The 23,066-nt window shown below is 50.6% G+C and overlaps 1 protein-coding gene across 2 annotated transcripts in view; it reads left to right on the top strand.

The window, feature by feature from the left end:
- CELSR1 (cadherin EGF LAG seven-pass G-type receptor 1) overlaps positions 1 to 23,066 on the top strand; it is a 174,665-nt gene that overhangs the window by 43,036 nt on the left and 108,563 nt on the right. The gene's annotated exons all lie outside the window — the stretch shown is intronic.

Raw genomic sequence — 23,066 nt, 5'->3', positions numbered from 1 at the left:
GCGTGACCACCAGCCCCTCCTTTCTATCTCTTATTCTAGCTGGAAAGGAAAGGTGCTAGGAAATAGCACAGCATTCTATTTATTTATTTATCCCTTATGTTGCTCTTCTTTTGTTGCTGTAGTTATTATTATTATTGTTATTGATGTCATCATTGTTAGATAGGACTGAGAGAAATAGAGAGAGGAGGGGAAGACAGAGAGGGGAAGAGAAAGATAGATACCTGCAGACCTGCTTCACTGCCTGTGAAGCGACTCCCCTGCAGGTGGGGAGCTGGGGGCTCAAACCGGGATCCTTACGCATGTTCTTGCGCTTCGCACCATGTGCGCTTAACCCGCTGTGCTACCGCCTAACTCCCTATAGCACAGCATTCTATGCAACAGGGTCTGAGGTCCCCAAGGTCCCAGGATCAGACCTGGGCATCACCGTAAAATAAACCAGAGCTGAGCAGTGCTCTGATGAAAAATTTCTTAATTAAAAAGTTAAAAACTGTAATAAAATAAAGAGAAAAGAGTATCTGCAAGGAGCAGTGGCAATGTATAGTTACAGAGTCCCAGTGAAGCACTGGCAGCGGAACCCCCACCTCTAAAAAAAAAAAGTGCCAGAGCAGATGTGTGTCCCCTGGCTCACATAGTGAGGGCACAAGCCCAGGGCCAGTACTGCTAGCAACAGCAGCTAATCCCTGTAAATGGCAGCGACCCAAGACCACCAGACACCTGCTTGGCAGGTCACAGAGCTACTACCTCTCAGGCCCAGCCAGTCTATCTTGGCGTTACTCTCGATTGCACTCTGTCATTTCATGAACATCTCATAAAAACTGCAGCAAAGGTGGGCGCGAGGAATCACATCATTGCGAGACTGGCCAGCTCCTCATGGGGCGCGAGCGCTTCCACACTACGATCATCCTCTCTGGCATTATGCTATTCCACTGCAGAATACTGTGCCCCAGTATGGTTCCGTAGCCCCCATGTCCACTTGGTCGATTATATTCCAAATTATATTCCTCCATGAGGATCATTTCTGGAACCATCCGTTCCACCCCGGTTCCATGGCTGCCAGTTCTTAGCAACATCGCCCCGCCAGATATTCGTCGGGATGCGGCATCATCTAAGTTCATTTCCCACGTCTACACTCGACCGGACCTGCCAATATACGCGGATATCTTCGCCCACCATGTCCAACGCTTGACGTCTCGTCACCCAATCTGGTCCCCTATGCCTACACTGAACTTCTCTGTTCCAGACTCTTGGAAACAGAGTTGGCAGTCAGCTGAGGTCAAGAACAAACACCTCATCACAGACCCCTGCGAGCGTCAACCCGGCTTTGACCTAGCACGTTATGATCGGGCCCTCCTCAATTGCTATCGAACAGGCCATGGCCGGTGCGCCGCTATGTTCCATCGCTGGGGAGCCAGAGACGACCCGAACTGCCCCTGCGGCTCCAGACAGACTATGACCCACATAGTCAACGACTGCCACCTCTCCAGATTCAAAGGAGGTCTCAAAACTTTACATCAGGCTCAACCTGACGCTGTTGACTGGCTACGGAAGAAGGGCAAATGCTAGAAGAAGAAGAAGGCCTTGTCTTGGGAATTTATTTATTTAACCTTTTTTTTTTTTTTTTTAACTAGAGCACTGCCCTGCTCTGGCTGATGGTAGTGAGCCTAGAGCCTCAGGCATGCAGCTTTGTCTTGCGTAACTACCATGCTACTGTGATCTCACTGGCAGCTATTTCTGAGGGCAAGTCATACCTGCCTGCTGCTACTAGTTTATAAATAAAGCACAAGCGTGTGACGAAGACCTCTGGTGGAGACATATTTGACAGGAAGCATAGGGGAACTGCTGGCAGCTGCAGAAATAGCTCAGCTGCTAGAGCATTGGACTTGCATGCCTGAGGTGCCAGGTTCAATCTCCAGCACTGTACATTCCAGAGAGGTGCTCTCCCATCCCCTCTCTACTCCCCCACCCCTGTGACTGATGTGAAATGGTCTCTCTCACAGGTAATAAATTAAAAAAAAACTTTTAAAAAAGACCTTCTCCTCCCCTTCTGCTTCCTTGTTATTCCACTTAACTGTTAGGTCAGACTAGTCTTTGGGTGCACCTTAACCCAGCCCGGTCTGGCTGGACTGCAGTTAAAAAAAGGATAAAGCTGAGGGCTGGGCGGTAGCACAGCGGAATAAGCACACATGGTACAAAGTATAAGGACCGGCATAAAGATCCCGGTTCGAGCCCCCGGCTCCCCACCTGCAGGGGGGCGTCGCTTCACAGGCGGTGAAGCAGGCTTGCAGGTGTCCGTCTTTCTCTCCTCCTCTCTGCCTCCCCTCCTCTCTCCATTTCTCTCTGTCCTATCCAATAACAACAGCAGCAGCAGCAACAATAATAATAGTAATGATGATAACAAGGGCAGCAAGGGCAATAAAAATGGAAAAAAATCGACCTCCAGGAGCAGTGGATTTGTAATGCAGGCACTGAGCCTCAGTGATAACCCTGGAGGCAAAAAAAAAAAAAACTGCTTTTAATTTAATTTTTTTCTTTTTTTTGCCACCGGTCTATCAGGGTTATTGCAGAGGTTCAGTGCCTGCTATCCCCCCTTATTTTTTTCTTTCTATTTTTTATTTGCTATTTTATTTATTTTTATTTTTTATTTTTATTTGCAGGAGCCCTTGTAGTGGTGGGAGGGGTGATGGGGCCACTCACTGGCAGGAGCCCCTAGTGGGTTTGCACTTACCTTGGGTGAGTCCCTTAACCTTCTGACCCTCTGCAGCCCGGCCTGTGGTGCACCTGGTTAGGCGCACACCTTACTGTGCACAAAGACCAGGGTTCAAATCCCTGCTTCCCACCTGCAGGAGAGGAAGCTTTATGAGCGATGAAGCAGTTATGCAGGTGTCTCACAGACCTCTCCCCCTCTCAATTTCTCTCTGTCCTATCAAATAAGAGAGAAAGGCCTCCAGGAGCAGTGAATTTGTCCTAAGGCATCGAGCTATAACCCTGGTGGCAAAAAAAAAAAAAAAAGAAGCAAATTTCAAGGGCTCTGTGTTTGTTGACCGAGCACCTGAGGGGTGAGGAGGGTGAGGGAGGCCTGTGTGACCTCTGTTCTTGTGTTTCACCCCAGGGCCTGTGGCAGAGTTGCTTCCTGAATGAGATGTTTATGACCCTGGAGTGCTCGGGTGGGATGGGGGTCACCTTTTCATCTCTGCTTGTGGCAGAAAGTGTGGCGAGGACATTGGGATGGAACTGAGGCCACCCTCCCAGGTGACCCTACAGCCTTTCTTGACTCCCATCTGGTTATCCTGCAAATTGGGGTACAGACCATGAGAGTCTGGGGCTCCCTTCTGACTCTGGGAGTCCCTGACCCCAGGTGGCATTCGGATGAGCTTGGGCAAGGGGTGTCTCTTTGCTCTTCTGAAAGCTTTGCATTTGGCCCTGTCACCCCTGCAGGGGTGTACCCCAGATCCGGAGTGTGCTCTTGGAACCTGGAGGCTGCAGCACGTAGGAAATGGCCTTTTTCCTGACTGAATTATGTGCTTGAGTGCTGGGACCACCTCTGAACTCAGTATGTCTGTAGTCCCCACTGTAGCCACCACGGAATCCAGGCAGCAATGCTCTGCTGGAGGCTGGGGGAATGGATCCCACTCAATAGCTGCAGTGCACTCCCTCCTCAGCTTGGGTCTTTCCTCCTCCCTCACTGAGCCCTTCAGGACAGCGCAGATAAATGGTACCCCCCCCCCCCCCAGCAGCAGGAGCAGTGGGAAAGGGGGTGGGGCTGGAGTTAATCATTAAAAGCACTCACAACAGAAACATTCTACCGCCCCCAGCCCCCACGCCAGGCCAGGAAGAAGTTAATTACCAGCAGGCTTTTTGGGTGAGACAGTTGGAGGAATCGGGCCCAGCAATTTGTGGGTTAACAGCTCCAAGCAAAGCAAAAAAGTCCCCTAAGACTGCTCACCCACAGAGTGGGGATTGGGGGGAGGGACCGGACTCACTGCTGAGGCACCAGAGCCTGGCGGTTATTTTCAACTTGGTGGGTAGCACTATGAGGAAAGCATCTTCTCTGGGCCAGGGGCATTTCTGGGGGAATCCTGGCTGATGAATCCTTCCAGCGACAGTGATCCTAATTGCCACAGGCTGAAGAAGGGCTGCAGCTGGAACACAGTAGCAGGTCCTGGGAGCTGCTTCTCAGGTGGTGCCGAGTGGGGCTTGGGAGCATGGGGGCTGGGCGCCTTTGTCCCAAAGACATGCCAGGCGCTTCAGCCCCCAATCAACCCCTCTGTCTCTGCTGCCACCTCACCCTTTGAGGTCTAAGTGGGGGAGGGGGAGAACGTTGGGTGTCACTCTGCTTTGAGTGCTCCTGGGAGTGTGGGGACCAGCAGCCCACTACAAGGGCTCCTGCTTTTACCTGGCTACTTTTATTTTTTAAAAAAATTGTTTATTCCCTTTTGTTGCCTTTGTTGTTTTATTGTTGTTGTAGTTATTATTGTTGTCGTTGTTGTTGGATAGGACAGAGAGAAATGGAGAGAGGGGGAGACAGAAGGATAGATACTTGCAGATCTGCTTCACCGCCTGTGAAGTGACTCCCCTGCAGGTGGGGAGCTGGGGGCTCGCATCGGGATCCTTATGCGGGTCCTTGCGCTTTGTGCCACCTGTGCTTAACCCACTGCACTACCCGGCGACTCCTGTTTTTTGTTTTTTTTTTTGCCTCTAGGATGTGTATCCCTGGTGCTCAGTGCCTGCACTATGAATCCACTGCTCCTGTGGCCATTTTTTTTTTCAATTTTATGGATAGGACAGAGAGAAATTGAGAGGGGAGAGGAAGATAGAAACATGCAGGCCTGCTTCACTGTGAAGTGACCCCCTGCATGTGGGGAGCCTGAGGCTTGAACCTGGATCCTTGCTCAGGTCCTTATGTTTCATACCACGTACACTTAACCCAGTGCGTCACTGCCCGGCCCCCTACCTGGCTGCTCTTCATACTCTCTTCTGCAGCCAAAACCTGGGGCATGGGCTGGGGACATAGTATGGTGGTTATGCAGCAGGTTTTCACGCAGAGGCTTGGAGGTTCTGTGTTCACTCTCTGGCTTTACCCTAAGTCAGAGCTGAGCAGTGCTCTGGTTAAAAACAAACACCGGGAGTTGGGCGGTAGCACAGCGGGTTAAACACAGGTGGCGCAAAGTGCAAGGACCGCTGTAAGGATCCCGGTTCGAGCCTCCGGCTCCCCACCTGCAGGGGAGTCACTTCACAGGCGGGGAAGCAGGTCTGCAGGTGTCTCTCTTTCTCTCCCCCTCTCTTGTCTTCCTCTCCTCTCTCCATTTCTCTCTGTCCTATCCAACCCAACAACAACGACATCAATAATAACTACAACAATGAAACAAAAAGGGCAACAGAGGGGAATAAATGAAAAAAAAACACACAAAAAGCAGAATTTGGACTGGAGTTGGTGTACTGCATCAAAGTAAAAGACTCTGGGGTGGGGGGAGTGTCCAGGTCCTGGAACATGGTGGCAGAGGAGGGTGGGGGGGTCAGATTGTTATGTGGAAAACTGAGAAATGTTACACATGTACAAACTACTATATTTTATTGTCAACTGCAAACCATAAATCCCCCTCAGTAATGAAAAAACAGATTGCCAGAGACTGAACCTGTGACAGGTTCAATCCCAGCCTTCACTGCACTGGCAGAAGCTTTGGTGCTGTGGTCTTTTTTGCTGTCTGTCTGCCCCTTTTGTCTCTAGAAAATAAACAATAGGGGGCCCGGCAGTAGCGCAGCAGGTTAAGCGCAGGTGGTGCCAAGCACAAGAACTGGCGTAAGGATCCCGGTTTGAGCCTCAGACTCCCCACCTGCGGGGGGGGGGGGTTCGCTTCATAGGCGGTGAAGCAGGTCTGCAGGTGTCTGTCTTTCTCTTCCCCTCCTCTCTTAATTTCTCTCTGTCCTATCCAACAACAATGACAGCAATAACAATAATAATAACAACTGATAAACAGGGGCAACAAAAGGAAAAAAATAGCCTCCAGGTGCAGTGGATTCATAGTGCAGGCACTGAGCCCCAGCAATAACCCTGGGGGCAAAACAAACAAACAAACAAACAAACATTAAAAAAAATAAACAATAAAATTAAAAAAATAAAATGAACTAAGAAACCTGGGTCAGGCTCCTACCCTACCTCCCATCTGCACCCTGACCCCTTTCTCCATCTGCCCCCACCTCCACCTCCCATCAGCACCCTGATACTTCCTCCCAACGCGTTCCTCTTCCCCAGTCACCCCTCTCCCACACCCCATTCACAGCCTGGATGCCCCTGTGGCATTCTGCACACTGTCACTGTGTCACCCCGAGGACACTGCTCAGGGTTTTCCTCTTGTCCCCACTCCCCGCCCCAGTCTGGGCCTGGCTCTCACAGGCCTGTGAGTATCTGCTAAATTAATAAGTGTTGACAGTTTTAGTGAGTTTCTTTGAGTTTACACTGCAGATTAAGATCTGGGAAGAGATTTATTATACTCTGCGTAGGCAGCTGTGGTGGCTCCGGACGGACTTCTGTCTCCCCTTTTCAGGACCCTTGGGGTACCTACGAGGGAAATCCAATTTGTTGCTTTTAAGTCATCCCTTAATCACTTAATAACAGGATAGCTGATATTAGATTAATCTCTCCCATCTGTTCAGGCCCATGCTCACGGCAAGAACGGGGAGCTGGCATGGCTTCGTGGAACCTTGATATATGTGTTTGTGTGTGTGTCTGTGTGTGTGTGTGTGTTTGAGTATATATGCATGAATACATATGTATAGTTGTATATATGAGTGTGTATGCATGAGTGTGTGTTTGTGAATCCATGTGAGTGTGTGTGTGTGTGTTTGAGAGAGAGAGAGAGAGAGAGAGAGAGATGGTATATGAGTGTGTATGTGAGTGTGTATGCATGAGTGTGTGTTTGTGAATCCATGTGAGTGTGTGTGTGTGTGTGTGTGTGTGTGTGTGTGTGTGTGTGTGTGAGAGAGAGAGAGAGAGAGAGAGAGAGATGGTATATGTGTGTGTGTGAGGGGCATTACTTCAGGGAGAGAGACGGTATATGTGTGTGTATGTGAGGGGCATTACTTCAGGGAGAGCAGGGGGTGGGGACCCAAACCATGGACACAGTAGGTGCTCAGTGGAGTGCCCGTCCTGGGTGTTAGGTGACCTACAGGGGTGGGGAACATCCCAGTGGGCAGATGGGGGGTATGTACACTGTGACCGATGTCCTGGTGAATGACTTTGAAAAGTGCCTGAAACTCAAGAGCACATTAGCAGCAGATTAGTGTGGGCCAGGGTGTATCTGTAATGCTGCTGTAACAAGACCCAGCCTGCACCGCACGGGAGCGGGAGAGGGGTTCTGCCCGTCCTGACCAGCCCTTCCCCAGCTGGCGGAGGCACCGGACCTGAGCTTCCAAGACTGGACCAGGGAGGGAGGAGAAAGGCACCATAGCTTCTGCTTGCTGGCTGTTGGGAGAGGCTCAGGTGTAGGATCTTGTGAGAGGCCTCGTGTCAGCGCACAGATGTGCCTTGACAGCCATCCTGACGAGGCTGTATGATGAGATGTGCAGGTCTCTCTCTGTGCCTTCTGCCCATTCAAGTCAAGTTTTGCATCTTTTTTTTTTTTAATTGGGAGGATTAATGGTTTACAGTCAACAAAAAATAAAATAAAATAAAATATAGTAGTTTGTATATGTATAACACATCTCTTCCCCTTCACCCTAGAATCCTTTACTTTGGTACAAGACACCAAACCCAGCCCAAATTTTGCTTTGTGTTTTCTTTCTTCTCTCTCTTTCTCTCTCTCTCTCTCTCTCTCTCTCTCTCTCTCTCTCTTTCCTCCAGGGTAATTGCTGGGGCTCGGTGCCTGCACTACAAATGCACTGCTCCTAGAGGCTATTTTTTCCCTTTTGTTGCCCTTGCTGTTTATCGTTGTTGTTGGAGAGAACAGAGAGAAATCAAGAGAGGAGTGGAAGACAGAGAGGGAGAGAAAGACACCTGCAGACCTGCTTCACCGCCTGTGAAGTGGCCCCCCTGCAGGTGGGGAGCCGGGGGCTGAGATCCCTGCACTTAGTGCCATGTGCATTTAACCAGCTGCGCTACCGCCTGACCCCCCTGCTTTGTGTTTTCTTATTTTCAACTTCCTTTTTTTAAAATTTATTATTGGTGATTTAATAATAATTGACAAGATTGTAGGATTAGAGGGGTACAGTTCATACAGTTCCCACCACCAGTGTGCCATATCCCATCCCTTCCACTGGAAGGCTCCTTATTCTTTTAAAATTTTATTTATTAATTAATGATAAAGTTAGGAGGAGAAAGAGAAAGAACCAGACACCACTGTGGTACGTGTGCTGCTGGGTATTGAACTTGGGACCTCATGCTTGAGAGTCCAGTGCTTTTTCCAGTGTGCCACCTCCCAGACCACTAGGTACCCTATTTTTTTTATCTTTCTGGGAGTATGAGCCAAAAATCTCGAAGGGGTGCAGAAGGTGGAAAGTCTGGCTTCTGTAATTGCTTCTCTGCTGGGTATGGGAGTTGGCAGGTGGGTCCATACCCTCAGCCTGTCATCATCTTTCCCTAGTTGGGCAGGGCTCTGGGGAGGTGAGGTTCCCAGACACATTGGAGAGGTCATCTGCCCAGGGAAGGCAAGCTGGCATCATGGTGGTATTTTTCAACTTCTGTCTATGAGTGAGATCATCCCATATCCATCCTTCTGTTTCTGACTTATCTCACTCCACATGATTCAGAGTTTTGCATCATTTTTGCATCTTCCCATTCACTGACTACAGAACAGGCTCATTCATTTCCTGGTGAGGAAGTAAGGAGTGTGGAGGGGAACCCACAGAGCAGACAGGAGGATGGTGGGGTCCCGGAGGGGGCTTGTCTTCTAGCAAGAGCAAATTTGAAGCGGGAGAAAGTTTATGTTCTGCTCTCTGAATTCTGGATGAGGGAGAGAGAGAGAGAGAGAGGCCAGAAAGAAGGAAATTAAAACTCAATGACAGAGGTATCTTTTTAAAAAATTATTTATTTTGGGAGTCGGGTGGTAGCACAGCGGGTTAAGCGCAGGTGGCGCTAAAGCTCAAGGACCGGCGTAAGCATCCCGGTTCGAGCCCCTGGCTCCCACTTGCAGGGGAGTCGCGATGAAGCAGGTCTGCAGGTGTCTGTCTTTCTCTCCCCCTCTCTGTCTTCCCCTCCTCTCTCCATTTCTCTCTGTCCTATCCAACAATGACAACATCAATAACAACAACAGTAACTACAACAATAAAACAACAAGGGCAACAAAAGAGAATAAGTAAATGAAAACAAAGACTTTAAAAGTTATTTTATTTAATGAGAGGGAATGACCCAGAAAGCATGTGAGAGAAAGAGAGCCTAGAGCTCAGCGCTGGCTTTTGGGGGTGCAGAGGGCTGAACCTGGACCTTTAGAGCCTCGGCATGTAGGTCTTTTGCAGGACCATTATGCTGCCTCCTCACCATCAGAAACATCCTTTTTCTTTTTTCTTTTTGTTTTTCCTCCAGGGTTATCTCTGGGGCTCAGCGCCTGCACTACGAATCCGCTGCTCCTGGAGGCCATTTTCCCCCTTTTGTTGCCCTTTGTTACCCTTGTTATTGTTATTGTTGTTGTCATTGCTGTCATTGTTGGATAGGACAGAGAGAAATGGAGAGAGGAGGGGAGACAGAGGGGGAGAGAAAGACAGACACCTGCAGACCTGCTTCACCGCTTGTGAAACGACTCCCCTGCAGGTGGGGAGCCGGGGGTTCGAACTGGGATCCTTACGCCGGTCCTTGTGCTTCGTGCCATGTGCGTTTAACCTGCTGCGCTACCGCCCGGCCCCCCAGACATATCTTTTTTTGTCTTTTCTTTCCCCTCCAGGGTTATTGCTGGGCTCAGTGCCTGCACCATGAATCCACCGCTCCTGGAGGCCATTTCCCCCCTTTTTGTTGCCCTTGTTGTTGTAGCCTCGTTGTGGTTATTATTATTGCCATTGTTGATGTTGTTCGTTGTTGGATAGGACAGAGAGAAATGGAGAGAGGAGGGAAAGACAGAGACGGGGAGAGAAAGATGGACACCTGCAGACCTGCTTCACCGCCTGTGAAGTGACTTTGCTGCAGGTGGGGAGCCGGGGACTCGAACTGGGATCCTCACGCCGGTCCCTGCACTTTGCGCCACATGCGCTTAACCCACTGGGCCACCGCCCGACCCCCCAGACATATCTTTTAAGATGTCATATAGACAGGACAAGAAAAGATGCTCCCAGACACGTTTTTGCTTGCTAACAGGTGTGTTTTCATTGGCTAGCTGCTCTCTTGTGCTGTTTCCACAAAGCTTCCTGGTTAATAATCCCAAACGCCTATATCTTGCCCTTCCAGTGGCAGGCCCTTGCAATTTAGCATAGGAATTTTCTTAGCAAATATTTAGCCAGGGGGGGAAACAAATAAAAGGTCCACTCCCTTGTGTTCTTTGCAGCGATGATGTATGTTGCAAATTAATAGCCGTCTGGGCTAATATTTGATCTTTTCCGTAAAAGAAAAAGATATGTGATTTCTTCCTTCAGATGAAGAACGAGGTCTCTGGGAGGGAAAAATGGCCCATAGTGGGGAGCTGTCCCCTACCACTGGTTCCTCCCAAAGCACCATGGGGGTGAGGACACAGTGGGTGAGGGCTCATCCCAGTGTTTTCTGCTAGGCAAGATCCCCATGCTGACCAGAGTGGGTGCACCTTTTGGGGAGCCGTTGCATCCAATCCAAGGTCCTGATCTGCTCCCAGCCTCTCTAACTGAAGAAGCTAGACCACTACAAAGGGTCAGTGGCTTGGTGTACTCTGAGCGATATTGGCCATAAAATGAAGTCTCCGTGGAGTTATTCTGGAAGGGACTTCAGGGTTTTCCAAGTGGAGAGACATTGAGAGCGTATCACCTCAAGATTCCATCATCCCCTTTGTCTCTCTCTTTTTTGTTTCCTCCTCCAGGGTTATTGCTGGGCTCGGTGCCTGCACCATGAATCCACCGCTCCTGGAGGCCATTTTTTTTCCCCCTTTTGTTGCCCTTGTTGTAGCTTCGTTGTGGTTATTATTATTATTGCCCTTGTTGATGCAATTCGTTGTTGGATAGGACAGAGAGAAATGGAGAGAGGAGGGAAGACAGAGAAGGGGAGAGAAAGATAGACACCTGCAGACCTGCTTCACCGCCTGTGAAGCGACTCCCCTGCAGGTGGGGAGCCGGGGGCTCAAACCGGGATCCTTACGCCGGTCCCTGCGCTTTGCGCCACGTGCGCTTAACCCACTGCGCCACCGCCCGACCCCCCCCCCTTTGTCTCTTGAGCAAGACCGAGCCTGATGCCATGGCCGAACTGGACGGAGGAAAGGGCCATAGGGGATGCCAGGTCATCTACCTAGTACTCATACTATAGCTGGGGCACCCAGAGCTCGTTTTCTCTTGGCCATACCCCAGATTTCTAGAGATTCAACAGAACTGGGTTGCGGAGGACCCCAGAACCCACAGGTGACTCTGTGACTGGCAGGGCCTCGAACATGTGGAGAAGGTTCTGGGCCTGTCCTGCTATTGGACCTGTGCCCAGGTATGCTTCTGCCCTTGCAGGCAGGGGGAGTGCAGCCTGTGCTGTTGCTTCCCACCGCCTTTGTTGATGCTCTTTGCTCTGAAAGAGCTACAAATTATTGGTATTAGAAACCCTCACTGCTCCTTCTCCTCATTAAGTCTCAGCACTTAATAATTATTTTCTTTCTGCAAAGCACTGGTGTCAAGCCATCAGAGTGACGTGAAGGCTGCCAGGCTCCCTGGACTGTGTGGGGGAGGTTCCCTGGCTTCCCTGTCACCCCAAAACTGTGTCATGGGCATGAGCCCTGAGCCTGGTTCACATCCCTCGTCTCAGGGGCCAGGAGAGGGTTTGTCCTGGACTCCTGTCAGGGCTGTGAAAGATGCAGATGAGATCATGGAACAGGGGTGTAGCTGGGCAGTGGGGTGGCCTCTTCCTGGAGTTACCATTATGGAAAGAGGCAAGAAGGCCAGGCCCTGCCCAAGGCCACAGAGGAGCCAGGTGACAGAGGTGGGCTGTCTCCAGGGGAGTGTCTGCCAGCCAGGTGGGCCTTTCATGTACTTTTCATAACCAGCTTGGTGGGTTAGGTGTCACTCAGTGACACGCCACCCTCCTCTGGGTGCAGGCCCATTCCGCGCTTCCTAAATCAGGAAGAAAGGGGCGTGTCCCCCACCCACATGCAGTGAGGGGAACATTCAAGCATTTGTGATTACATGTGCTGTTATCCAAGATGGCACAGGTAGCATCTTTCCCAGATTTGGGGAAGAAAAGTAAATTCTAGTGGCCTTGGAGTTGGTGCAGTGGCTAGAGCATTGGACTTAAAAGCATGAGGTCCTAGGTTTGATGCCTGGCATCACAAGTGCCAAAATGATGCTCTGGTGTCTTCTCTCTCTCTCATTAATAGAAATTGAGAGGGAAGAGAGAGAGACAGAGAGAGAGAGAGAAGGAGAAAGAGAGATGATGCTACTGAGACCTGTAACACAGCGTTGTCATTTATGAAGCTTCCCTCCTGCAGGTGGGGGACCAGAGGCATGAACCTGGGTCTTTAATTATCGTAATGCATGTGCCCGACTAGGTGTGCCACCACCCAGCCCCAGTATGGGAATCCTTTTTTAAATATATATTTATTTATTTCCTTTTGTTTCCCTTGTTTTGTTGTTGTAGTTATTATTGTTGTTGATGTCGTTGTCGGATAGGACAACAAGTAATGGAGAGAGGAAGGGAAGACAGAGAGGAAAGCAAGACAGACGCCTGCAGATCTGCTTCACCACCTGTAAAGCGACTCCCCTGCAGGTGGGGATCCGGGGACTCGAACCTGGATCCCTAGGGAATCTTTTTTTAAATTTTTTAAAATTATTTTTATTTATTCATTGGATAGAGACAGCCAGAAATTGAGAGGAGGACGGAAGCTAGAGAGGGAGAGAGACAGAGAGACACCTGCAGATCTGCTTCACCACTTGCAAAGCTTTCCCCCTGCAGGTGGGGACCGGGGGCTCAAACCCTGGTCCTTGTGCACTGTAACACGTGCTCTCAACCAGGTGCACCACCACCCGGCCCCCCTAGGGAATCTTTTTAAGAACTCAGCATTCCAGAAGTGCCATGACCCAAGGGCTTCAGATCAGGGTTCTGGGCATCTCTGGTGAAGTCACGCCTGTTTCTGGAGTTGGCAGCAGTGGCACAGCTGCCTTCTGCCTTCCCTACTCAGTGTTTGCATTGGTGTCTGCAGTGGGGAACATAGCACCCCTTGTCTGGGTTTTCCTGGCCAGGGTGGGTGTGGCTTCCCGAGACCCACCTACTCCGTGGGATGCTGTCCTGGGATTGCGGGCTGTGGGGCCTGGGAACCGTCCATGCTCTGGTAACTCCAAGTGTTTCGTTGGGTGATTAGTTTGGCTCACGTTCTCACCAGCCCTGACCCAGGTTCCTCTTCTTCCTTCTCACCATCACTTGCTGGCGCCTGGTTTCTTAATCCTGGCCAATCTGGTGGGTGGGAATGATATCACTGTGGTTTCAATGTGCATTTCTCTCATGACTAAAGATGCTGAGCATCTTTTCATTGGTTTAGGGGACAAAAACAACCCTCCAGTTTGGGAGTCAGGAGGTAGCGCAATGGGTTGAGCGCACATGGCGCAAAGCCTGAGGACTGGAGTTAAGGATCCCAGTTCGAGCCCCCTGCTCCTCACCTGCAGGGGAGTCACTTCACAAGCAGTGAAGCAGGTTTGCAGGTGTCTGTCTTTCTCTCCCCCTCTCTGTCTTCCCCTCCCCTCTCCATTTCTCTCTGTCCTATCCAACAACAACATCACTAACAACAATAATAATCACTACAAGGGCAAGCAACAAAAGGGAATAAATAAATAAATAAATAAATATTTTAAAAAACCTTCAGTTTGGGGTTCACTTCATTATTAGTTATTTTCTTTCTTTTTTTTTTTTTTGTAAGGTGCTTGCAGGTACAAAGGTGTCAGTGTGATCCTGTGTTTCTCCTTTATGGCAGTGCTTTGTGAGTTTATGTCCTTATCTACTTCAAGACCGTAAATGTGGTTTTTATAGACTCTCTTCTAAAACGAGTCTTGCCTTTCGAGTTGAAGACTTTTTAATTTTCTGGAATTGATGTTTGCATTCGGTGTGAAGTAGGGATCGATGCCATTTTGTCTCCCTGATAGGTGGCAGATGGTCTTGGGAGATTTTAGGGGGTGGCTCCTCTCTGCACGTGGCCAGCTCTGTCATGCGGTCCCATTTCCACCAACTTGGAGTCTGTTTGTAGCCCTCTCACTCCATCCATGCAGAGGCCCCACCTGCTCTCAGCTCACCGTAGATGAAGACAGGCTCCATCGCCTCCTAGAACGTGTCCTTCCTCTGTTCTTGGGAGTAGCTGGCACTTCTTGACCTACCTGTTTGCTGACATTAGAGATTCATGAACTTGTGAGCTGGTCCTAGAGAATTCTCCTGTGAGTTCTGTGAAGGAGGCTGCCAAGATACTGGTAAAAATAGCAATCAGTCTGTGAATCAGTGTGAGAAAATGGCTACCTTCTCCAGATGGACTCTATTAATGAGTATGGATAGATTCACTTCATTTCTGTCTGTAATACTTTCATTTCTATTTATTTTTATTTATGAAGAGTTCTTCTTCATGGATTAATTTGAGAGGCAGAGAGGTGGGGAGGGAAGAGGAGACACCACAGCACTGAAGCTTTCCTCATTGTGGTGAAGGCCAGGCTTGAAACGGGCCGTGTACATGGCAAAGCAATGTACTATCCAGGTGAGCTATTTTGCTGCCCCTGAACCCTTAACTCTTGAGTGGAAGCTCCTTACTTTGACAAGAATGCATTTTCTCCACGCCTCAGTGCACAGCTTCTGTGGCTTGAGGTCAGGCTGGCCACTTGGAATCAGACACACTCCTTCCTGTGGGGTGGGGAGGCCTGTTAGCCTTCAGAAATGTTCCACTGGGCACACACATGATGAACTAGGTCAGGACGGGGGGGGGGGGGCATTTCCTCCCCAGCCCAACCACAGAAATATCTGTCTGTATAGGCCACTCTCATCTTTCCAGAAAAGAAGTTTCTGGCACTTGGCTGGCTGAAGCTGGGTGTGCATTGGGTGGGGTGGGGTCTTCTGGAGAGCTGTGGGTGTTTGTGAGAGTATGGGGGTGGGGCAGAAGGTAGAGTGTGCCCAACCATCCCTCTCCCCCTCGCAGTTACATCGAGAGAGGGAGAACCCTCAAGGGTGGTAGGTGGGGTCACTGGAGACAGTTGTTTGTTCCTGGGGGCTGGCATGCTGCAAACTCAACCTCACGCAGAACTCCAACCCTGCCTGGGGTGGTGGCGGAGCTATCAGTGAACCTGGGACCATGGAGACCTGACCAGAGAAGCGGGTAAGGAGTCTGGAGACCCAGCCAAGCTGGGATCCTCAGGAGGGCAGCCCAAGGTCAGGCCTGTGTGAGTGCGGGGGGGGGGGGGGGGGGGGCGGGGAGGGGTGAGGTCCTGGACAGACTGCCCTGTGGTATGAGGCGTGGACCTGCCAGAAGGGAAGCAGTGGGTGATGCACAGTGAGCTTCTCACGTTGTCTACGGTTCTCATTCCCCCCACCTAAATGAGGGAAGTGGGGACTTCAAAGGTTGTTCAGTGGGTGGAGCGCTGGGTTTGCAGGCCTGAGGTCCGAGGTTCGATCCCTGGTACCGCATATGCCAGATCTTGACTCATTAACGAACTCCCCCCTTTTTTTTCTTTGCCGTTCTTCCTTCCATTTTCTCCCTCCCATAAACCAGAGCTGAGCAGTGCTCTGGTTAAAAAGAAAGAAGGAAAGAGGAAAAGAAAGAAAGAGAGGGCCAGGCAGTGGCGCACCTGATTAAGTGCTTACGTTACAGTGCGCAAGGACCCAGGTTCAAGCTCCTGGTCCCCACCAATGTGTGGGGGGGGAGGACTTCAGAGTGGTGAAGTAGGGCTGAAGATTTCTCTCTTTCCCTCTCTGTCTGCCCCTCCTCTCTCAATTTCTCTCTGCCTCTACCCAATAATAAATAAAAGCAATTAAAAAAAGAAAGAAAGAAAAAAAAATCACAGGAAGAAGACACCCAAGTCACGGACTGCCTGGAGGGCAGGGGTGACCCATCTTCCTGTTGCCCAAATGGAAGCAGGATGGGGCTGCAGGCTCTGCCCTCTCCAGCCTTATCGGAGGCTGCTCTGGGCTAGTCCCATTAGCACTTCTGCAGGGTGGCCACCAGCTACACATGGTTCACGTGCTTGAATGGACAGGGGATGCTCCTTCCTGGGCTGAGCGCCTCTCCTCCGAGGGCAGGGCAGGCAGCATCTGCACCACCTGTGTGCCTGCCAGGCCTCACACCAGCACCTGTCCCCACTGTCCCCCCAAATGTAAGTCACCCACTGCTGTAAAGCAAGGCCTGAACTGTGGGGTTTGAGGTGCAGGTTCTAGGCTCAGCCTTTGTTGCCGGAGAGGAGAGAAACCACAGGCCTTGCAGGTAGCAGGTGAACCCCTGTCATCTGACCACATTCTGGCCTCCACTGGGAGAGGAACCAGAAAGCCACTTCAGAGGCCCCTGCTTGGGTCCTCCCTGTGACTTCAGGGCTGCGACAAGAGACAGCCTTTGTCTCAAACTGGCTGGACGGCCCTGTGGATGTGGTTGCAGCTGGCCTGACCCAGCTTCTCTCAGGCTGTGCCTGCCAGGCCTGGGGGGGAGGGTTCAGGGTGTGTACTGGGGTGGGGCCTCCTTTGTGGCCCCTCAGATACTTCAGCTGGCCCTGCCTCACTCTTGTCCCAGAGCCCAGCCTCTCCTACTTGTCTCCTGCGCATCCTCCGATAGGGCTAGTCCTCTGCACCTGTCAATTGCTGCTCTGGTGACCTCGTCGGGCCCCCCTGGCTGTCAGTGTCCTCCATGGGGGTGCCTACTGTGGTCACCCTCGTAGATTATGACAAGGGCAGGGGCCGGGCGGTGGTGCACGGGGTTAAGCGCACGTAGTACAAAGGTTATTGACCCTGGCGAGGATCCTGGATGAAACCCCCAGCTCCCCACCTATGCATGGGGGGTGGGGGTAGCTTCACAAGTGGTGAAGCAGGTCTGCAGAGGTCTTTATTATTATTATTTCTTTTTTAATTCCTTTTTTAAAATTTATTTTTATTTTTGCATCCAGGGTTATCACTGGGGCTCGGTGCCTGCACTACAAATCCACTGCTCCTGGAGGCCATTTTTTCCCTTTTGTTGCCCTTGTTGTTTATTGTTGTTGTTGTTATTATTATTGTTGTTCGATAGGACAGAGAGAAATCGAGAGGAGGGGGAGGGAAAGATAGACACCTGCAGACCTGCTTCACCGTTTGTGAAGTGACCCCCTGCAGGTGGGGAGACGGGGTGGGGGGTGGGGGGCTCGAATCCTACCCTTGGCGCTGATCCTTGCTCTGTGTGCCACTCACTGTGCCACTGCCTGGCCCCCATTATTATTATTTATTTTGGGGGGATTAATGTTTTACAGTCAACAGTAAATACAATAGTTTGTACATACATAACATTTATCAGTTTTCCACATGACAGTACAACCCCCACTAGGTCCTCTGACATCCTGTTCGAGGGCCTGAATCCCACTCACCCTCCCCAGAATCCTTCACTTTGGTGCAATACACGAACTCCAGTCCAGGTTCTGCTTAGTGTTTTTTTTTTCTTTTTTTAAAATTTATTTATTGGGGGACTAATATTTTAGAACAAGAAGGGCCCATGTTTCTTGAGTCCTAGGACGCTCCTTCCAGAACCTTACCTGCTTTGCTGTTCTTTGGTGTTTCATGCCAGGAACCCCTTTCTCCTGTGCTCCGTGACAGACTCCATCCTTTCTGGGAGACCCACTTGCTCAATGCATCCTGGGGTGGTCCAACTCCTTTGTGCCCCCAGTATTGAGTCCCCTGACACCTGTTCTAAAAGTGTGTGCGTGTCTCTCTCTTGTCCTTCATCCTCGTCACCAGCTCCACAGAGGCCATGTGGGACTTATTGTCCCAAGTGTCTCACTAAGCAGCGTGCTCCAGGGGACACAAATGATGGCTCACCTCCATTACTGAGTCAGGGGTCCTCCTCTGGGAAGACCCTGGGAAGCCATACTGGGCCACCTGGGGCTCTGTGGGCAGCCGTGCTCTGCTGCCTGCTCTGTCTCCCCCCCAGATGCAGGGGCCAGGAGACTCGCTGCATCTCAGAAAACTGTGACTTGCACTGAGCTGGTGCTGAGGTGTTGCAGAGTTGCTGGGCGGTGCTGTCTCTGCCCCCTAGGGACTGGCAAGGACCTGGATTGAGGAGGACCTGGGTGAGCACCGTGTCTCCGAAATAAACTCAGGCCAGAGGATGAGAAGCACAACAGATCCTCACACAAGACAAGAAAGCCATGTTGGAAAGTCCAGAGGGGAAAGTGAAAAAAAAATTTTTTTAATTTTTAATGATCTATATTTATTTATTGGATAGAGAGAGCTAGAAATTGAAAGGAGAAGGGGAGATAGGGAGAGAGAGAGAGAGATAGAAAGAGAGAGACCAAGACCGAGCTACAGACCAGCTTTACCACTCACAAAGCTTTCCCCCTGCAGGTGGGAACCGGGGGCTCAAACCTGGGTCCTTGAGCACTGTGACATGTGCACTCAACCAGGTGCGCCACCACCCGGCCCCGAGAAAGTGAAAATTAACCCCAGTGTCAGTGACCCAACCTTCCCACCCAGCTCGAAACTGTTGGGATCGTCAAGGTGCTGGGCAGTGAGGAAAGTCTGAGGCTCGTGATGGTGTGATGTCATGTGAGATTCTGGACCAGGAAGTAAAAGAGGAGGAGGGACCAGAGCCCTGCTCAGCTCTGGCTTATGGGGGTGCTGGGCATTGAACTTGCCTGAGGCAAGAGAGTCTTTTGCAGAACTATTATACTGTCTCCCAAACACCTGCAGACCCGCTCCACTGCTTATGAGGCATCCCCCCCTGCAGGTGGGGAGCTGGGGGCTTGAACCTTGATCCTTGAGCTTCATCATACTATGTGTGCTTAACCAGGTGTGCCACTCTCTGGCCCCCTGTCTCTCTATCTCTACTTCTGTCTCTCTGTCTCTATCTGAAGAAATCAATGTGTCCTGGACCCTCACATCTCCAGTTCTCTGGTCTGCTAGGGAAAGATAGAAACAAGCTGGGGGTGTGGATCAACCTGTCAACACCCATGTTCAGCAGAGGGGCAGTTACAGAAGTCAGCACTCCTACCTTCTGCTCCCCATAAACAACCTTGATCCATACTCGGGGGGGGGGTAGTGATAGGAGGAAGATAAGAGGGCTCTGCATTTCAGCTCCATCAGCACCCAGAGAGAGAGAAGGAAGGAAAAGGAGAGGGACATACGGAGGAAGCTATGATGTTATGAGTGGCTTAGAAGGGAAGAGAGGATTGAATCAGAAAAAGAAGGGGGCAACTATGTATAAATGTGGACAGATAGTTGCAGAGATAATGGTTGGCCCATGTCTACAACCTTAGGGGAACTGTGGTAGGTTGTAATGGGGAGACTGACGATTCAGAACGGTGGTGGTGGGGATGGTGTGGATTCAAACCCTGCTGACATATAATTCTTTGATACATTAAAAAAAAAAAAAAAACCCACCTGGAATTTGGTGAAGCTCTAATGATGACCAAATAATAAGTTTTTGTAACAGTTGTCAACAGGAGAAAGACAAACATTTTCTATAACTATATTATTAGAATGGGCATTTATTTAAAAAAAAAAAAAAAGAACACTGGAAAAAACCTGCTTATATGGAAAAATGGAGAATCTGGTGCATCTGCGCAAATGCCAGTCTTGCGGTTGAAGAGGTGCCTCTGGAAACTGTCACTCGTCACCCCGTCCCTCCTCCCCCTCCACCCCACCCCATCTCCTCCTTTTACAAATGTTTATCCAGCAGCTCGAGTGCCAGGAACTTTTATTTTGTTTGTTTAGTTTTTTTTTTTAAGATAGGGCAAGTATGGTAGGAACAAGATCTACTGGTTCTTAGTCCTGGGTGCTCAAGGTGGGGGGGGAGCGGGAGTGGAGGTGTGGGAGAGATATGAACAAATAAAAATGAAATTGGTGGAGTCAGACAGTAGCGCAGCAGGTTAAGCGCACGTGACACGAAGCACAAGGACCGGCGTGAAGAATCTGGTTCAAGCCCCCGGCTCCCCATCTGCAAGGGGAGTTGCGTCACAGGCGGTGAAGCAGGTCTGCAGGATCTATCTTTCTCTCCCCCTCTCTGTTTTCCCTTCCTCTCTCCATTTCTGTGTCCTGTCCAACAACGACAGCATCAATAACAACAATAATAACTACAACAATAAAACAAGGGCAACAAAAGGAAATAAAAAAATAATAAAAAATGGAAATAAATGAAAATTGGACCATGGCTGCTCCTGTGTGTGATTGAAGCAGGACAGTAGCAGATGGGGGCGGGGAGGCAGGCCCCTCTGATGAGAAATGCTCTGTTAAGGCCACAGTGACCGAGGGAGCAGCCCCGGCTGACGCGCAGGGCAGTGCTGCAGCAGAAGACAAGGTGTGCAAGGGTCCTGGGGCAGAAAGGCAGAGCAGGGTGAGGGGGGAGTTGGTGGGGATGGATCAGGACCATAAAATGGAGGCACAGCGTGGGCTTTAATCTGGGTGCCACTGGGGACCTGCAGGTGTGGTGTGAGGAGATGGACCTTTACAAGGCCCCCATGACTGAGGGGAGGGAGGGAGGGATGCCGTGTTTGTGAGGCCACATTGACCTTTGCATGCTCTTTTGCCCTAATTCTTGTGTCTTTGCCAGTTGTTCTTTGTTGTTGTTGTTGTTTGAATTGTTGTATTGCCACCAGGGCAGTTCAGTTCCTGCATGGTGAATCCATGCTGTTCCCAGCAGCCACTGGGCCCCCCCCTCATTTTTCAATCTCTTTTGCTAGAAACAGAGAAATTAAAAAAGAAAAGAAAAAAGAAACAGAAATTGAGAGGGAAGGACAGAGAAGGAGAGAGAGAGACGCCTACAGCACCGCTTCACTGCTGGAGCCTGGTCCTTGCACATGGTGCTGTGTGCGCACTCCCAGGCGTGCCACCACCCAGCTCTCTTGTTTCGTACTCTTTGTACACGGGTTGTGGACAGGGCCGGGACAGGCCCCAGCTTTCTGCTCCAGAGAAGCCAGCACAGAACCCAGTCTTCCTGCAGTTCTCGTGCACCGTCCTCACACCCAGGCGTAAGCGCCATCTTTTGTTTTCTGAATTCTGCCTGGCCCGGTTAGTGCCACAGCCACAGGGCTACCACCAGCCTGCTCAGTGGTGTTGTTATCATGGTGGGGCTGGATTCTTCCTGAAGCTTTTGTTCTCAGGGTGAAATGGGCCTGCCTCCCTTTCTCTCCTCTTAAGTGGGGTGCTGCTGTTGGGCGTCTCAGGACCTGTGGGGCTCTCAAGCTTTCTGTGATGGTCAAAGTGCATTTCATGCCTCGGTGCGCAGAACTTGTGAGCAGTGACAGTGCTTCCTTGTTGGGGCAAGTTACATGACTCATGGCCCCTCCCCAGAGTGGTTCCCGGGGGCCTAAGAAACTCCGCCTTGTGGTGCAGAAGCCTCTCTGCTCTGCGTTATTTTAAGATTGCTCTCACTGTCCCCCCCCCCCCCCCCCCCCGAGCTTTACACCTTTGCAGAGATGATCTGGAACCAGAATGACCATGTGACCTCCAGTGCTGTCACATCATAATGTCCCCTTTGGAGTTCTGAGACTTTCTTGCATCAGAAATGTCTTGCATCCCTCCTGCCTCTCCGGCCAGACCCTGGGTCCTGAGATAGCGGGAGAGGTCCTTTACCCCTGGAGGCTCACAGGCTTGCACAGGTGGTCTCCACACTGCTGGAGACTGAGGGACTCCCAGTAGGGGAGACAGGCTGAGCCACATTCTCCTAGGAGCCCCCTAGCAAAGGGAGGCTGGTGGAAGCTTTTGGGTTACCCTCTGGTCACCCAGGGAATACCCTCTGGTCAGCACCGACGCTGAGCCTAGAACCAATGGTTGTAAATCCAAGCGTTTTGCCCTTTTCAATCTTGGAGTCCAAGGTGTCTTGTTCCTGACACCCACTGCATCTCTGGGTTGTGGCATGTGGAGGATATGGCTCTGGGAAGACGTGCTTTCCCCATAGTGCAGAGCCAGGTGGGATTGGTATGGACATTTGGGGTCTGAGCTGGGCCAGGGTGGGGAGATGTGGGAGCTGGGCCAGAATGGAATCTCCTGGTGGCTGGAACAGATGTCTTGGCTGGCAGAGTGTCCTACATGTGTCAGGCCGGGGACTCTGGGGCGGTGAGGGGCTGAATCGTGGTGGTTGTTGGGCTGTTCTGCTGAGCAGTAGGGGTCCACTGGGGACATCTAAACAAGGCCAACATAGGACTGGGCAGTGGCACATCCAATAGAGTGCACGCATTACCATGCACAAGGACCCAGGTTCAAGCCCCACCCCACCTCCCCGTTTCTACCTGTCGGGGTGAAGTTTCACAAGTGGTGAAGCAGTGCTGCAGGTGTCTCTTTCTCCCTCTCTATCTCCCTGTCCTCTCAATTTCTCTCTGTCTCTATCCAAAATAAATAAATTAATTAATTAAAATGTTTGAAAGGGCAGATAAAAGGGTAGGGTGTTGGCACAGCCAGTTAAACACATGTTCTAATATTCACGCAAGTATCTGGGTTGGAGCCCCTGCTCCCCACCTACAGAGGGTCCACTTTTTTAATTTTTAAAACCAGAGCACTGCTTACCTCTGGCTTACTTTGGTGAAGGGGATTGAACCTAGGACTTAAGAGCCTCAGACATGAGAGTCTCTTTTCATTAACCATTATGCTATCTACCCCCACCCACGGGTCTACTTTGCAAGTGGTGAAGCAGGTCTACAGATGTCTCTCTTTCTCTCTCCCTTGCCCTCCCCTCTCAATTTTCTCTGTCCTATCAAATAAGTAAGTAGAAAGAAAAATAAATAAATAAAAAGGGGGAAAAAGGGTGCCCGGAGCGTTATATTTGTGTGCTGGCACCCAAGCCCCAGTGATAATCTTGGAGGCAGAA

The sequence above is a fragment of the Erinaceus europaeus genome, chromosome 4, assembly GCF_950295315.1.
Source record: "Erinaceus europaeus chromosome 4, mEriEur2.1, whole genome shotgun sequence".
Lineage (NCBI taxonomy): Eukaryota > Metazoa > Chordata > Mammalia > Eulipotyphla > Erinaceidae > Erinaceus > Erinaceus europaeus.
The sequence above is the reverse complement of the archived record's forward strand: the minus strand, read 5'-3'. Positions and strand labels throughout refer to the sequence as shown.